We start from the raw sequence: 18,250 nt of genomic DNA, 5'->3' as shown, positions 1-18,250 counted from the left end.
GGAATCGTAGGTTATGAAGGCACAAACTTAGAAATGGTACAATCACAAGAACGGGACAGACAAAGAATGCGCCCCAACTCAATCAGGCTTGTGTCACACATAGAATGCTGGACAAGGTCAGTCCCTTTTGGCTGCTGTTCCCACTCTACACCATGACAAGCTGGAGCGGATGGAGATTCAGAGGTGGACCTCTCTGGCACAGACCACCCAAGGCCTCTCATGAGACTTCAAATTGCCCAAGTGCCTCTTTTCAGGCTATGAGGTGGGGGCCTCACAGATACTCTGTGGTACCACAGCACCCTGCTGCCCAAAGTCAGTACATCCACTCCTGGAGGTGGATCAGACTCTGTCTCTGGATCCATTGGACTAGAAGCAGGAAATGGTGATGGCATATCATCTCCAGGATGGAGTTCTGGGAAGCCTATGGCTTCTTTCTGGATCCCTATCTCCAGTATTGCTTCCCAGTCTCATTTTCATTCTTGATCCAGGCACTCAACATTTATCCATCATGAGCTGTCCTGTGGACACTGTCCTGTGAGAAAGACATGACAGTGTCCCATCCTCCCATCAGAGAACCACTAAGTCTCAGTCAAATGGGATCCTCTGAGGAACACAGGCATAAGCCCAGAGGCAGATTCTCCCAGCTGAGCCTCAAAGGAGGCTAAAGTTTCAGCCTCCTGAAAACAGGTGTGCAGCTGAGCCCCTTGGATGCAGGTGCACAGAAACTGACCTCATCAATGCCTGTAGTCATTAGTCATGGCTTAGAGGGCTGGTGCTTCAGAACCGTGGACATCAAGGGAGTCTCCATGCTTTGGGGTGTGCACTAGCCTATCCCTGTCTGCCTGTGCCCTCCAAGCCATGTTGGCCATGAATCCAACCTCCTCCTGTGGCCAAATTCAATCCTGTTTCCCAATTTCTATATGGCCACACCTTTCCCAACACACTGCTCCCACAATGAGCAGAGCTGACTACCTCATATCATTCTGGTTCCAGAGGCAATGCCACCCCACTGAGCCCTTCCCCCACACCCCAGTGACTCCTGCTTTCCTTGTCACACCTGATCCTATTTTGGCCTTGGATATTGCTCTTTTCTTTCATGTGCATTTGCTTTCAGATGTTACATATCTGCAGCCACTATAAGGTAGATCTCATGGTGGTGACTGACTCATGTCCATGCTGACAGGACCCTTGGATGGGTAAATGCCAGACCACAGTAATGAGTGAACAGAAGAGAATTCATTGGAAAGCCCTGTCTGAATGGCTTCTTTTATCCAGAAATGCTGGTGATGGGAGGACCCATGACATGGGTTGCTGTGGACAAAGCAAGACCACAGGCTCTCTTCCCTGTAGTGGTCCAGTTGCTCCACTACAATGGAGAACAGTGAAATTCCTGGTGCTAAAACCAGCCCTGTACCCCAGAAAGGACACTGCTCTCAAAACCTTGACCTGAGTGTGTGTCCTAAGGTAATGAGGTTTCAGGTTCCCAGGCGCAAAATTAAGTCCTCTCAAATCCAGGGGCAATATCAGTCTTCAATGTCCCTCTTTCCCTCTGTAGGTCCCTTGGTGTTCTCACCCTAACCATGGTTAGTACCCTAGCCCATTCCAAAATGAGAACCATTGGGTTCCAAAAAGGACTGCCTCTGAGATACACAGTGTACCAACACCCTCTGCTGAACACATGTCCCTTTTCCCCCGAGACCCTAAGATGATTTCTCTTCAGGAAACCCAGGAAAAGGAGAGCACTTTGGAAAGACACAAGGACATTAGTGGGTGATGGATGGATGGACGAATGGACAACTAAGTCCACCAGAAAATTCTGGGAACATGTATGTCCTTGGGTCACAGGTCCATGCACCTTTTTTTTCCCCACAATTTTTTTTTTTAAACAGAAGTGAGGCTTTCCCTTAGAATGCTCCTAAACACAAAGGAGGCATCATACTTCAACAGGAAAAAGGTGACCGAAGGACCTCCCACTGTATCTATTCCTGAACACACTGGGGCATCTTCCACCTGTGAAGGCTTTGGGAAGTATGGAGACACCCCAGCCACCACCAGCACATCATTTCTAAACCTCAAAACTGCCCCTGCCAGAACTCTCCATTCCACTCTGTACTCTGACCTCCGGAGTCATCTGCCTTGATCAATCTTCCCTCTCTGCTTCCTCAGTTTCTTGATTGTCCTGATGTGATTTGAACATGGATCCCTGGGTGCTTGTGGCCCACCGCAATCTGCTATGGTCAACTGTTCATGTCCCACAAAGAGATGGTGACACTGTGGAATATGTCTGGGTAGCTCTGGATGATGTGTAGCCCACCCTACATGGTTTGATTTTCAAGGAAATGAGTGCAGAGGGAGCCAAGAGGGTTCTGCAAGGTAGAGAAATGTGGCAACAGACTGAGCCTCAACAAGATGCTCAGGACTCTGGGATAAGACAGTGTGACATGGAATTGCTGGGGGCCCTGAAGACAGCCCATTCACTCTGCAGAGACAGTGGACTCCCTCATTACTCATCCTGCTGCTGTGCTTCTCAGAACCCCGGGATGCCCCAGGTGTGTGGAGGTGGGGAAGCCACATGCCATCCCAGGCTGCTCCTCAGCATCTCCACTTGGACTTGAAGCACGCATATCTGCCTCAGGTGACATCACAACAATGTTTCCCTGCCTCCCAGCACAAAAGTGCTCTTAAAGACACTCAGGTTGCACTGGCTCTGGACTAGCCCTTTACTCTGGGATTCCTGAGTCTTAGTATTTAGGAGGCCACACCAGTTGTCAGCTCCTAGGCTGGGCCCACAGAGACCAGGACAATCTAGGCATTGCTCATACTTCTAGTCTAACATGACCCACGACACAACACCTGGCTAGACAAAAGGGTCCTCTCCACCACTGGGATGGCCCCTTCTACCACCTTAGGATTCATCTTACAAGCACCTCCTGAACCCACCATGCACACAGCCTTGATGCACATCGGTCTGCAAAGACCTGGAGGATGGGGGAACTGACAGGCTGGGATCCAATAGCCTAGATCCTGGGGTCACGCTGTCCACTGACTTGGACACACAGCTCATATGCACAATTACCACTGCCTGACACTGAGACCGAGATTGACACACCTGCAGAATTGGCAGTGGACCTGAATCCCCAGGAGTGGGGGTGAGCTGTACACTTTTGAAAATGACATTGTCCAAGAAAGACAAATTTTGTAGGATTTAACTCAGATTCCCAATAATCCTGTTCATAAAATCATAAAGAAGAATGTTCCTTTCTTGGGCCTGCGAAAGGGACTCGAAGTCAGTCTGGTCAGTGTGTCCACCTGAGTTCTGGAGAGGGATGGTGGTGATGTCTAGACAGCAACATGCCTAGGCTTAAAGCCTCTGAATTAAAAAGGGATGTTTGGTGTATTTTACCAGAATTTAAAAATAAGGGAATTGCTGATCAACTCTCAAAGAACTGTGTGTGTTGTGATGGCAGAATACAGGAAACTGCGTGATTTCTACCACAAGGTTTATTTCTCGAATTCTGGAGGCTGCAAGTCAGGTACCCACATCTGAAAACCTTCTTGTGTCCTCCTGTGGCAGAAGGTAAAACAGGAACAAGGATTTCTTTGAGTAGCCCCTTCCCAAAAGAGGAGACTCCATGGCCTGATCATGTCTTCAAGTTCCCACCTGGTAACATATCATATGGGAGGAAAAACAGTGAAACCTATGCTTCCCAGATCATCCGAATGAATGGGAATTATTCAGAATGTGTGCAAAATTTCACAAGACATGCTCAAGTTTCTTTTAAAAATGCCAGAGTATTTCCATATCTTCTACCCATAATGATGTTTCTGACACCTAATACAATAAAATTGCAATGTAATTCTCCATAATCCTGTATGATCTAGGAAACAATGACAAGTAAATGTCCACAGAGACACAATTTCTTTCCTGATACTTTTGATTTGCAGCTCTGGGTCTGTGGAAGGAGAAGGATGGACACAGGGCCAACTGCATTTACTTGCTTTGCATTCAGGGGAGGAACAACTACCACCAAGATGAGGGCTTATAGGAGCTGATATCCTTCAAGTTGACATCCAGACACATCTGGTCTTTAGGCCTGCAAACCTCCAAGGAGAGGATTCAAGCACCTGCCCACTAAAGAAAGAATCCAAAATAACAACTTACTTCAAAGAGTATCAAGCATTGGGCTTTCAGGAGGGAGGGGGTGAGTCCACTTTCTAGGATACGTTGCATACATCAGAGAATAGCTCAAATGCAAAGCTCTGCAGAGGCTTTGGAGAACACTGCAGAGTGTTGGTGTTTTCAGAGAGAGTGAATTGCCAGGTCACTAGATCCTCTCAGTCAGGAAGATGAAACCTATCATGACACCAATTAGGACAAGGGGTACCAGGAAGCCTCAGTGGGGAGGTCAGTGTACTTGAGAGAAGAGTGTCCCCTGAAAATTCTCGTTCACCCAAAAGTGGGTGCAAGATTATGGGAAAACAGTCTTTACACACTGATGAAGGTAAGGAGAGGTCACATGAAGGAACACAGTTTAAACAGGTCCCAAATCCAATGTCTGCAATTCTTGTAGAAATGCGAGTTTGGAAAAAGAGACACAGGGAGGCTCAGGTAAATGGCTGTGTGAGGTTTGAGGCAGAGACTAGACAACCCAGAAAGGAAAACAGATTGTGGGCAGTAGCAGGAGAGTGCGAAAGAGCTGGGAGAGTTGGGGAGGACACTACCTGGGAACCATGTGAGGGACTGTGGCACTGGGAGAGCCCACACTTCTTGCCTGGAGCCTCTGGAACTGGACAGAAGGCCTCTCTTCTGCTGTATGGCACCTAGTTTGCAGGGTTTGTTGGAGCAGCCTAGGACCTGCCTGCACCAGGCCTGTAGCATGTTGGCCATGTAGATCACATCTGGGCCACAGACACTCTAATGACTACACAGTGTCAGTCATGAGGCATGAAAAGTGCCAAGTCAGCCCATGTGGGGAAATGGCTAGGCACACACTGCAGGGGCTGGTGCCTTTGTTACTGGGATCAAACAGTTTACCCGAGAGAACCCTCTGACTGACCTGTGATGAAGCCATAGATGGGTATTGGCTGGAAAGCATTCACATCCTGAACATATTCTTCACTTCAAAACACTGAGATTGACTTGACTTTTACTTCTTGAGACCTTGCTGTCCAGAAAATTTGTCTTCAAAAATTCAAAGGAGCAACTCATAGAAGCACAAAGAAAGGGATATTAATTACAGGTGCTTAGTGTAAAAAATAGGACTGTTATTTGTTGTGTTTTCTATATTTTAAATGAAATTTCTCCTGCATTACCTCCACAAACATCCAAACAGGAATGTTTAAAACATTCCAAATTGGAAGAGAATGCATACTTGCCAAAGAGGCAGTGTCAAGAGCTTTGACACTCCAAATGTAGTGTGTGCTTCAGAGGTAGTCATAGCCTAAATGAGAGAGTCCTGCAAACTATATTAGGAAGATCAGTGCTCTAGACCTACCATGCAAGTGGTATGACCTTGAATGAGTGACAAAGTCTTAGCAACCATCATCACTAAGAACTAAGTCAATGAATAAAGGTCCTCATGTGTGAAATTATAAAATGTGTGATAAGTATGGAGGAGGATGGGTGGGAGAATTCTCACACTCAAACAAAATTAAGAAAGGTTGTACCAGTTATGAGGCTGCTGGAGTGCCTGGAATCTGGACACACAGTGGGATTCCAAACCTCAGATTCACTGAGCCCAGGCCACAAGGGCAGGCTATAGTCCAGGGACACTGGAGAGGCCCAATGGCAATGGAGGTCAAGAGTAACAAGGTACCTGCCTGGACCCTTAACCCCCTACTCTAAGCAGGGCTGGATGAGGATGCCAGAGACCAGTCACACAAATAGGCCTTCACAAGAACACTGAGTGGCTGCAGCCTGCATCGGGCTCACTGAATCAGGGTGATGTTCTCACAAAGCAAGAGCACTGCCTGCAATTTGAGTAGAAGCTCACGTGCTCAAGGCAGAAAGGCTGGATTGAGCAATGAGCTCAGGAATAAAATACATAATTATCATCCAAACTAATTATGGCTCTTACACAGCATCAGGGGTTCTGATTCAATTCCATTAAAAAGGTTGGAAAATGACTTCTAAATATGTTGGGACTCACCTGTGTGTGGGACTTTCAGGAAAAATGTGATAAAATCCCATGAAGCAGCTCTTCTCTCTTCTAACCCATCTGCAATGCAAGGTACCTGCGGTATACCTGAAGCTCAGTTCTTCCTGCTCAAGCCTTCTTGAAATGAATCATGAATGCTTCTTCTGAAGTGAAGCAGATGCCTGGATTCCCAGGTGCACAGGTATTTGAAGGCACTTTCTTCCTGAAAACCAAAGAAGAAAAAACAGTTCATTGGTGAGGCACACAGAGTCCATTATCAACGATCTCTCCTCCCAGGAACCTTCCACATGAACATTTCCACACTCATGAAACAATTCTTTACATGCTCTAAGGGCAGACGCCATGATTCTGATAACCAGGAAGTCACCTTGAAGAACTTGAAGAGCATGGCCAAAACTGCAGAAGGCACACCAAAGATCTTGAGCACAGCTGCTAGAAAATAAGAGCTCAAATTCAGTACTGACTTCCTGCCACTCACCAAGTACAATATTAGTGTCAAGCATAATATGCACACATGCAAGCAGCAGGCAACACCCAACATCCATTCATACAAGTGGGAAATATCATTCACAAAAATGATGAGGAAAAGAATAAAATGGATAGAAGACTTCTTATTTCATTATCACATACCTGCTGTAATTCCCTATAAATAATACCCCCCAAATAAAAAGTGTGTCAGGGACGTGTCAACTTTTCAATGGAGGACACTTAAAACACGGTGTTCTTTTTTTTTATTTTTAATTTTAATGTTTTTTTTTACGTTTGAAAAGGATTTTATTTTAAGTATTTTGTATCAATGGTATATATTTTGGATAAATGTTATTCCACGTTCATTACAGGTATGAAATTTCATATTTTGAAGAATGTTTGAAATTTGATTAATGGCTTGGACACATTACTTACAATTTTAGGGTTTGTATGCACTATGAATTCTTGAATTATTAGTAATGCTTGAATGATGCCTAAAAGTTTTGTGATAATTTTTCCACTTATACTTTCAAAGTATGAATTTTCAGGGGTGGAATAAGATGTGAATAAACAACTGTGGGGAATTTGTCACTTTTTTTAACATTTCTATTTCTACTTGCTATAATTCCTCTGGTGTGGAATAATGGTTTAAATATCCTTAGAGTCACTGGCACAATGTTTCATTTACAAAAGTCTTCTCCAGTATGAATTTTTTGATGTAGAGTAAAGCATGAACTTCAATCAAAACCTTTGCCATTTTCTTTACAATGCTATGTCTTCTCTCCACTATGAATTCTCCGGTGATCAATAAAGTATAATCTTTGGATTAAACCTTTGCCACATTCTTCACATTTGTAAGGTTTCTCTCCAGTATGAACTTTCTGGTTTTGAGCAAGTACTGACCTACAACAAAAAGCTTTGTCACATTCTTCACATTTGAAGGGCTGCTCTCCAGTATGAATTCTCTTATGTTTCTCAAAATATCACCTTTAAAACCTTTGCCACATTATTCACATATGCAGGGCTTCTCTCCAGTACGAATTTTCTGGTGATCTTCAAGATGTGCTCTTTACGTCAAACCTTTCCCACATTCTTCACATTGCTAGGGCTTCTCTCCAGCATGATTTTTCCGGTGTTGAATAAAGTTTGATCTGTAAGAAAAACCTTTGACACATTCTTCACATGTGTAGGACCAGTCTCCAGTATGAATCCTCTGGTGTTCAGCAAGCTTTGATCTTTGACTAAAAGCTTTGCCACATTCTTCACTGTTCTATGGCTTTTCTGCAGTATGAGTTCTCTGGTGTACTTTAAGTTGCCATGTTTGAGAAAAACATTTACCACATTCTTTACATCTGTAAGGCTTCTCTCCAGTATGAATCCTTTGGTGGCTATTACAGATTGCTTTTCGACAAAAACCTTTGCCACATTCTCCACATTTATAGAGAAGCAGGGCTTCTCTCCAGTACGAATTTTCTGGTGATCTTCAAGATGTGCTCTTTACGTCAAACCTTTCCCACATTCTTCACATTGCTAGGGCTTCTCTCCAGCATGATTTTTCCGGTGTTGAATAAAGTTTGATCTGTAAGAAAAACCTTTGACACATTCTTCACATGTGTAGGACCAGTCTCCAGTATGAATCCTCTGGTGTTCAGCAAGCTTTGATCTTTGACTAAAAGCTTTGACACATTCTTCACAGTTCTATGGCTTTTCTGCAGTATGAGTTCTCTGGTGTACTTTAAGTTGCCATGTTTGAGAAAAACATTTACCACATTCTTTACATCTGTAAGGCTTCTCTCCAGTATGAATCCTTTGGTGGCTATTACAGATTGCTTTTCGACAAAAACCTTTGCCACATTCTCCACATTTATAGGGTTTCTCTCCAGTATGAATTCTCTGGTGTACACTAAGGTTTGATCTGTAATGAAAGCCTTTGCCACATTCTCCACATGTTTAGGGATTATTTCCTGTATGAATTTCCTGGTAGTAAATAAGGTAGGATTCTTGATTAAAAGCTTTGCCACATCCTCCACATTGGTAGGGCTTCTTTCCAGTATGAATAAGTTTTTGCATTTCATTAATAGTTTTGTTACATTCTTTAGATTTGTAGGACTTCTCTCTAGAACGAATTTTCTGGTGTTCTTTAAGATGTGCTCCTTGCTTAAATCCTTTGCCACATTCTTCGCATTTGTAGGGTTTTTCTCCAGTGTGAAATCTCTCGTGTATCAAAAGATTTGATCTGTAATGAAAACCTTTGCAACATGCTTCACAGTTGTAGGGCTTCTATGCAGTATGAATTATCTGGTGTTTCTTAATATATGATCTACATTTAAAACCTTTGCCACATTCTTCACATGTGTAGAGCCTCTCTCCCATATTAATCTTCTGGTGTTCCTTAAAAGATGATCTTTGGTTAAAACCATTGCCACATTCCTCACATGTGTAGGGCTTCACTCCAGTATGAATTCCCTGGTGTACAGTAAGGCCTGCTCTTTGACTAAAAGCTTTGCCACATTCTTTGTGATTGCAGGGTTTTTCTCCAGTATGAAACCTCTTGTGTATCAAAAGGTTTGATCTGTAATAAAACCTTTGCCACATGCTTCACAGTTGTAGGAGTTCTCTCCAGTATGAATTCTCTCATGCAGAGTAAGCTTTGAGCTTTGAAAAAAACCTTTGCCACATTCTTCATATTTGTAGGGCCTCTCTCCTGTAGAAATTCTCTGGTGTCCAGTAAGCAATGATCTTATATGAAAAACTTTGCCACATTCTTCACAGTTGTATTTCTTCTTTCCAGCATGAGTACTCTGGTGTTGAGTAAGGACTGAAAAATTCTTTAAGGCTTTGGCACATTGTGTACATTTGTAGGATCTGTCTCCAGTACAAAGTATCTGGTGTTGAGTATCACATGAGCTTTTTATATTGTCACTGCTATGCCACCTGAGATGTTTAGAAAGGGTTGAGCAATTGTTAATGGCTTTGTCACATTCTTTACACTTGCAGAGCTTCACCCCAACATGAATCCTCTGATGCTTAACAGGGGGTGATCATTGTTTAAAAATTCTGCCACATTCTTCAGATTTGTAGGGCTTATCACTATCATGGTATCTATGAGGTTTAGAAAGGTTTGAACAATGAAATGCTTTAATACATTTTTTAAATTCATAGGGCTCCCTTCCAGGATGAATTCTCTTCTATTGAGTAAGTTTTGCAATTTGATTAAGTGCTCCTTTACATAATTTATACTTGCAAGGCTTGTTTTGCCTATGAATTATTTGGATGGTAGTTAAGCTTACAGCATTAAAATAACACTTTCCCCCATTGTTCATCCTTTTAAGCGTTCTTTGAAAAATGAGCATATTGATGATTTCTGGCATTGCAACCAATACTAAGGTTTTGATGAGTTTCCCTATATTCATATTTTTACCACCAATATAAACACACTGGTAACTAATCAGGGTAGAGACCTGGCTAGAGAAGTTTAATTACACATGTAGCATACTTCCCAGAAACCTATATCCAAATATTTATTAAGCAATAGTGGGTAAGAACCTCCCCACAATCATTAAAATTTTATGTTTGGGCACAAGAAGAAATTTTTTTTAATTGAAGAATAATGGACATTTTGTAAAGACGCTCTCAAATGGAGCACTTTTAGAAACTTGTCCTTTACTTTTAAATGTCTTATCTATACAAATTTTTGACCAAAAGTTTAACTCAATGCTACATTTGAAATTGCTAAAGTTAAAAATTGAAACATGGACTAGATCTCTTTTCAAATTTCCACATTTCCTTTCAGAGGATAGATTTCAAAAAGTGCTGTGGATATATACTTAAAGGCATACATAGCTCCTCAAAAGTAACTGGCATAAATTGAACTCTTTTCTGATAATTAAATGGTCTTCATGTCTGCTGGCAATGAAGTTTTCATTATGAATAGTCACTGCTAATTGGTTTTGTCCCTGTAATATGATTTTTAACCTTCACTCACACTTAAAATTTCCTGTATTTTTCTTAGTTGTAAATAGTCAAAGTTCCAATTTCCATACCTTTCTTTCATCATTTTTTGAAATAAATATTGTATTCCCTGCTCTGGGGGAGATTCATGGGTATGATGATGAGAAGCTGTTGCATTTCCAGGCACTTGGGAACTGAGGCGGCTCCCCAGGAGCATCTCACCTGCAGGCGGAGCCAAGGGGCCCATGAGCGTCTGTCTGAAGCCTGGAGCAAGAGGGCGGCAATCAACACAGTGTACTTTAACAAATAATTATGTGTGCTAATTCTCTTTTAGAAAAGAGCACATAAAATAGAATCTTTTAAAATCTAACATTTGCTTGTAAATATTACTGGCTGTGTCAGGCACGGCTAAGTGAAAGGTGAACTTGTGATAATAATAGAATGCAATGTTGTAACACGTGGATCCCTGATTCACATATGGTATGTGGTAACTATGGAAGCCGGGGAAGTAATAGGAGTAAGGAAGCTGACTAGGCAGATGACCTCTGGGATACTGAGGGAGGGATATGCCAAACTGAAGACCAGGTTCCAGCTCACCATTGGTAGGCTGGCCCTAGATCTTCTGCTTTTCAAAGTGGTGAAAAATCCAACATTAATGGAAAAATACCTAAAATTTACAGTGGGTCATTTAAATGGCATCCAATTACACATTTGATATAATGGTCTGCCAATTTGTGAATTTAAAAAAAAAAAAACACGATGACAGATCTAAAGATAAAACCTTCCACTTCTCCAGGATGCCTACAAATATGTTTAACTGGCTCAGATGCAAATAACTCTGAGTAGAATTTTTGATTTCTGAACAAACCTATTAAATATTATATGACAAAAGTCACAAGGTTTTTCTTTAGAAAATATTCTGCTATTTTTTATGTCTCACACATAAAATGCCTCACAAAATATATGGCAGAATGACCCAAAGGATGAGAAAATGGCTTGGAATCATTCTTAAATGTTCACATATAGCCTGAAGTTTATGAAAAGGAACGAATACATTGACTGTTCAAGACTGCACTCAGGCTGCAGGAGTCTGAAATGGCTATCCCAACAGTGATGGCTCCATATCACTGAACAATCCTAGCTTTCCTCAGAAACCTGATGCACAGCCAACAAACCTCAGTTTGATGGCACCTAAAACAATTATCAACTTATTTGACCCATTAATCAATACATACAATTTTACCACTTCAACCAAATCACAGAAAATTGTAAACAGATTATCATTTGCTTTGCTACCTTTGCTTCCTTTCATTACCAAAAGACGATCAATTCCATACTTCAAGAGATACAGATTTATTACAGAATATCTAAGGTCCTGATGATATATTTTATCTCAGTCTATGTCATGGCTTCATTCTTTTATTATTTTGTAAATACTGTTATTATTTTGTAAATAATAAATTATAACTTTGTGTTTTGAATCTATCATCCAACACTATTCTTCTCATATTGGTACACCAATTACTGTGCTTACTTACTGTTTAGGAATTTTACTAATTGAAAGTTCTAGAGGACCTGATAGGGCTTGTGACGGACAAACTATCCCACATACTCCAGACAACATTCATGAGCGGAAAGAAAAAAGTAGTCAAGTAGAGGAATGAACATGGGGATCAAGAGGAACCTCATTTTCACAAGAGAAAATCCCCCCAAAGTGAAAAGCATTTGAGACATGTTAAGAAAAAATACCAGTGAAAACAGTGTGCTGTCACTTTGTATCCACTACACATCGAAAGGTAGAAAGCTAGATGATAGAATGCAGGTGACATGTGGACACTTTGAGATATTCAGAAGAGTCACCTGGAAGTGCTTAGTCAAAAAAGTAAATATACAAAAGCAAGAATCAATAACTGGGATAAATTCAAACTAAAAAGCTTTCTCTCAGCAAAGGAAACTATGAGCAATGTGAAGAAGGAGCCTACAGCGTGGGAGAAAATCTTTGCCACTTATACTTCAGATAGAGCACTAATCTTCAGAATCTATAACGGTCTCAAAAAACTCTACACCACGAATACAAATAACGCAATCAACAAATGGGCTAAGGAAATGAACAGACACTTCACAGAATATCTACACACAATCAACAGATATATAAAAAAATGTTCAACATCTCTAGTAATAAGAGAAATGCAAATCAAAACCACCCTAAGATTCCATCTCACCCCAATTAGAATGGCGATTATCAAGAATACAAGCAACAACAGGTGTTGGCGAGGATGTGGGGAGAAAGGTACACTCATACATTGCTGCTGGAGTTGCAAATTAATGCAGCCACTCTGGAAAGCAGTGTGGAGATTCCACAGAAAACTTGGAATGGACCTACCATTTGACCCAGCTCTCCCACTCCTTGGCCTATACCCAAGGGACTTAAAATCAGCACACTACAGAGATGCAGCCACATCACTGTTCATAGCTGCTCAATTCACAATAGGCAGACTGTGGAACCAACCTAGATGTCCTTCAATTGATGAATAGATAAAGAAACTGATATATATATATGGAATATTACTCAGCCATAAAGAAGAATAAAATTATGGCATTTGCAAGGAAATGGATGAAATTGGAGAATATCATACTAAATGAGATAAGCCAATCTCAAAAAACCAAAGGACGAATGATCTCCCTGATCAGTGGATGATGACACATGTTGTGGGGGGTAGGGAGGTAAGAATGGAGGAAGGAGGGACTATATAGAAGGAAAAGATTTGGGAGTGGTGGGGGTGAAGAAAAACATAACAGAATGAATCAAACCCTATTATTCTATGTAAAAATATGATTACACAAATGGTAGGACTTTACTTCATATATAGACAAACAGTATGTGTTCCATTTGTGTACAATAAAAACAAATTAAAAAAAAGTAAACATACATTCTTTGACCAAGAAATTCCACCTGTGGGTACACAACCTAATGATGCTTAAGCAGTTTCAGAAGGAAACATGCAGAGGGATATTTATGCTCATGTTCCCTGTCGTAGCCTCACCTAGCTCACTGGAAGTTGAGGATGACCTGGATGCCCACTGCTGGGAAAGTCAACAGCTAAAACTGTAGTGGAGGCAAATCTTCATATGTTAAAATAATCATTTAGAAACAGGAGATTAAAACATGCCAGTAAAATTCCTGAATTCCGGGCTGGTGGATAGCTGAGTCGGTAGAGTACTTGCCTTGCAAGCACAAGGTCCTGGGTTCAATCCCCAGCACCGCAAAAAAAAAAAAAAAAAAGAAAAAGAAAAAGAAAAAAGGATATAATACTATGTCATTATTAGCTTTGTGAAGTACAAAAACAGGAAATATAATCTTTACCCATCCAAGAGCTGTTATGCCTACTACAGGAGTTTTTGGTGGACATGATTGTAAATGATTACCTTCTCAGATACTGTCCATGACTTGCCAAATGCAAAGACCTATGAAGAATTTCAGCCTCCATACATGAACTCATCATCAAAAGTCTTCACAGTCTACAGGTGCTTCACACAATGGCTGAATGGGCGGTTGGCACCAATCCAGCCCTGGTAAGTCAGAATCTGGAGTTGTATACATTCTCAGGGATTTGAATAAGCATCACAGCTTAGGTTGCAGATTAAAGACTACTTTGTTGGCAACTTATAAGATACTACCACACTTTCTTCTTCTATGACTAGATGTCCCAGATCAACAATGTCAGCAAGGAAAGTCTACATATGAAAATTAGAATAAGAAAACAATTTGCAGTTAATGTCCACCTTCCCTTGTGCACCTGAGCAGTGTCAGAGAGAGGGTATGTATTTAGGAATATATGCAACTCACTATGAGTACCAGAAGAAACTTTTATTACAATAGGAAACCTAAACTCTGATTCCATAACACCTTTCAAACTCTTGCTGTGATCACATCTAAAATGTACCTTGATAATAGTTCACACATGGCTCACAGGTGACACTACTCATTTTGATTCTCATTCTGGGAGCCCAGTGAAATTAAGCATATTTGATATTCACAGTTTAGAGCAGAAGCCCACTACAGACATAGTGCTCAGGCTGAGCCTTCCTACTTTCCCTTTCCTCAGGGGATTCCGATAGCCACATTGTGTCACGCAGTTGTGCATCCCTCTGAGGACCCAGTAGTGGTTATGGTGGAACTAACCCCCACACAACACCTCAACACCACATCAAGTTGGGCTCCAGAGTCTCTAACCAGGGGTGCCTTGTGAGACATGAAAATCTCCCCCTGCCTCCTGACACCACATGACATGATTACTCCCATGATATGTGGACATTTCTGTCAAAGTCAGAAACACATAACAACCTCCTTTGAGTCAGTCAAAGGGATCTACCCCTTAGATGCAGAGCTGACCTAGATGCCCTGGCCACATCAGGACTTCTAGACAGAGCACTGGACCCAATTTCAAAGAGAAACATTCACCAGGCACTGTACAGCAATGTCTGGTGAACATTTCAATGACCCTACTTGCTTAATGCTTACATACTAAGAAGAAAAGGTACTTACTTACTCCCAATTAATAAAAACAAAATAGCATCCAATAACATGTTAAAAATGAGACACAAGTTCCACGTCAACCTCAAAAACTTAGCAAGTTTCTAAGCAATTTGACACCCTGTCTCGAAAAAAAAAAGGGGGGGGTGGGGCTGGAGATATGCTCAGTGGTAAAGGCCCCTCTGTTTTCAATTTCCAGTGTCTAAAGAGAAATAGAAAGTTGACCATTTGTGAGATAAGTGCTCTGTATTCCTAACACATGATATATTACCAGTGATTGTCATTATTCCATTTCTATATTCTCCACACTCACCAATTTATATCACATCTTCACTTTTCTCTTGACTCTCATCATAGAGTGCAGAGAATGAAATTCAGAAGCTGGAAGAAATATGGCAGAACTGATTGGAAAGAAATTTGATGACAAGGTGCTAGAAAAAGGTATCCATTACACCACATTGGATGTTGGGAAGCAGAATCCATGGCAAACTATGCATCATGTTCTCCTGGAATCATGGTCTACTTTATTCCTCCATCACAGGAAAATGTTTTCTTATCTTCTTTTCTTCAAGAGCTTATCCACAAACAGGCATGCTGACCCTTGCCTGTAATCCCAGTGGTTTAGAAGGTTGAGGCTGGAGGATTGCAAGTTTTAAGCCAGCCTCAGCAAAAGCGAAGAGCTGAGTAACTCAGTGAGAAACTATCTCTAAATAAAGTACAAACCAGGGCTGGAGATGTGGCTCACTGATTGAGTGACTCTGAGATCAATTCGTGGTATGCACCCCAGCCCCAAAAATAGAATACCCTTTTACACTAGTATAAAACACTATCATCTATTTCCTCTAGGTTAAAAGAAAGAAAGAAAGAAAGAAAGAAAGAAAGAAAGAAAGAAAGAAAGATAGAAAGAACTCCAAATGCAATAGAGAATCAACCAACTCAGGAAAATGTATACACTTCTGATTTCCAGGAATGGTATCCTTTTATTACTCTACTGCAGGACTCTAATGTCTTTGGGCATACAACTTTGTAACATTTCAACTCGACTCCACTAGAGACAACACTTAAAACAATCTACAATCTATATGAACAGGAGAAAATGCTTAATTTTACAAAAAAAATTTAAATAGGTCTCCCTGATTTTATTCTCTCAACATAAAGGTAACTGCAATTTAGACATATAAAATTTAAAACACACAGACACACAGACACACAAAACAAGACAGAGGTAAACAGAAAGTAAAGTAGTGAGATTCCACCACAGTGACCAAGATGCATCCGGAGTCACTGGAAAACAACAAAAAAAGAAGGACAATATACTATTTTAAAGTACCTCACTTTTAACCAAGATGAATATTTTCAACACAATACCTGTACATTTCCATGGAGTTCTCTGCAATAGAATCACTGGCTTCTTGGCACATATTTGAGGTCTTCTTTGGGCAATGTATCCAGCTGAAAGATGTCACCAACTTGCTCTCACATTTCCACACTGCCGCAAAAAAAAAAAAAAAAAAAAAAAAGTGTCTGATATTCTACTGAATAAATCTTGAACTGGACCAAACACCATACTTTGATCCATATTTCAAAATTAGCAAAAGCAATTTCAACTCAAAAAGTATTCATTATTAGGGAAAAAGCAAGCATAACCTCTTACACACACTGTTGTGATCTAGGACTGACATTTCCTAGATCCTCATTTCTTTAACACATGCTACTTCACATTCCTTAGAGCTGTCAAATTCATTCTCATGCAAGCTGAATACAAATCCCTGCTCACATGGCAATGTGAGCATATTTCCACACACACCATGCATCAGCAAACATTTAGGTTTTCAATGAAAACATAGGCTTCGCCATTTTGGAAACTGCTTAACCTCTGTGGGCTCAGTTTTCTCATCTGTAAAACAAAAAGTGCAACAGGACTATCTCATGGTTTCCTGAAGTCTAATAAAGGAACCAAGTGCTCAGGCTAGCCTGAAAGGTGGCATGCAAACAATACATTTTAGCGATAAGGCCCAGTCACTGGGAATCAGTCCATGTTACATATCACATGGGGCCAAAAGTGATCTGATCCAACTCTCTCCTAGTGTGGAACCTGGAGCCCACAGGACCGAGCGCCTTGCTGCCTCCCTCAGTCACTGCTCTCCCCGCTGCTCCACTAGAGACACCTTCCTATGTTACACTGCTTCACTTAACGCTTGAAACACGGGAGGGTCTCCTGGCTGTCAGCCAGGAGCAGGAAGAAAGCAGGAGGGGTTTCCAGGCAGGAAGTTGGAGAAGAGAGAGAGTCGCGCGAGAGAAACAAGGTGGCAGGTTGCTGGTGGCCGTCAGTGGACACCGAAGTACCTGGAGGCGGCTCCTTTCCATGCAGCCTCCCTCGCCCTGGCGGAGGGTCCTCCTCAGTCACCCTCCACTCTCCAGGGCGCCAGCTGGCCGGGCATCCTCTTCACCTGGAGTCCGGTTCCCAGGCGAGGTTGCTGCGGCCACGCCGCCCTGGACAGGACCCTGGAGCCCAGACCACACCCGGATGTGAGCGGAGTCCCCGCGGAGGACCCGCCCTCGGGACAAGGAGGACAGCACGGGACCGGGCGGCCCTCGGTGCGGAGGCCACCTGGCGGGCCTGAGGGACAGGCAGCCTGGGACAGAGCCTGCCAAGGCGGCCGCAGCGCCCTCCCGGGTCCCACCCCGTCTCCAGGCCTGGCGCTGGGGTCTCGGCGCCGAGTCCATGGCCGCTCCCGCCCGCTCACCTTCCACGCTGCCCACCAGGACCTGCGAGCCGCCTGCAGACCCACCACCTGGGCTCTACCAGGCGCCAATGCGGGTCAAAGTTCGCGCCCTGGGCTAGGCCCCGCCCCTCCCCTCTCCGTGGCGAAGGCTCCCCGCGCTTCCACTTCCGCCTCTGCCTTAGGGGGCGGTTCCCCGGGGCGCCCCGCCTGCCGGGCTCTCAGCTCAGCCAGCTGACTCAGGGTGCGACAGGATCAGGCCTCCTGCCTGGACACAAACTCGGTTGGTGTGAGTCCTGCGGCTGCCTCATGGTGGGTATGATCGTGTGGACACCCCGATGCTCAGGTTCCCATTGGAGCAGCTTGTCAGTCAGGGTGGTGAGATGGGTGCAGGCGACAGGTGCCTGGAAGGGCGC

General features: G+C 42.6%; 1 protein-coding gene and 1 long non-coding RNA gene across 2 annotated transcripts in view; one reads left to right on the top strand and one right to left on the bottom strand.

The window, feature by feature from the left end:
* Positions 1 to 18,250, top strand: part of LOC124973926 (ral guanine nucleotide dissociation stimulator-like) — a 334,331-nt gene that overhangs the window by 227,445 nt on the left and 88,636 nt on the right. The window lies entirely within an intron of this gene.
* On the bottom strand, positions 3,522 to 16,604 carry LOC124973942 (uncharacterized). Its single transcript, XR_007106725.1, has 3 exons — positions 16,480 to 16,604; positions 6,150 to 6,360; positions 3,522 to 3,661 (listed from the first exon to the last, which is right to left on the bottom strand). It is a non-coding gene; the product is annotated as an uncharacterized LOC124973942 (long non-coding RNA).

The sequence above is a fragment of the Sciurus carolinensis genome, unplaced genomic scaffold, assembly GCF_902686445.1.
Source record: "Sciurus carolinensis unplaced genomic scaffold, mSciCar1.2, whole genome shotgun sequence".
Lineage (NCBI taxonomy): Eukaryota > Metazoa > Chordata > Mammalia > Rodentia > Sciuridae > Sciurus > Sciurus carolinensis.
Note: the sequence above shows the minus strand (reverse complement) of the source record. Positions and strands in the feature narration are given on the sequence as shown.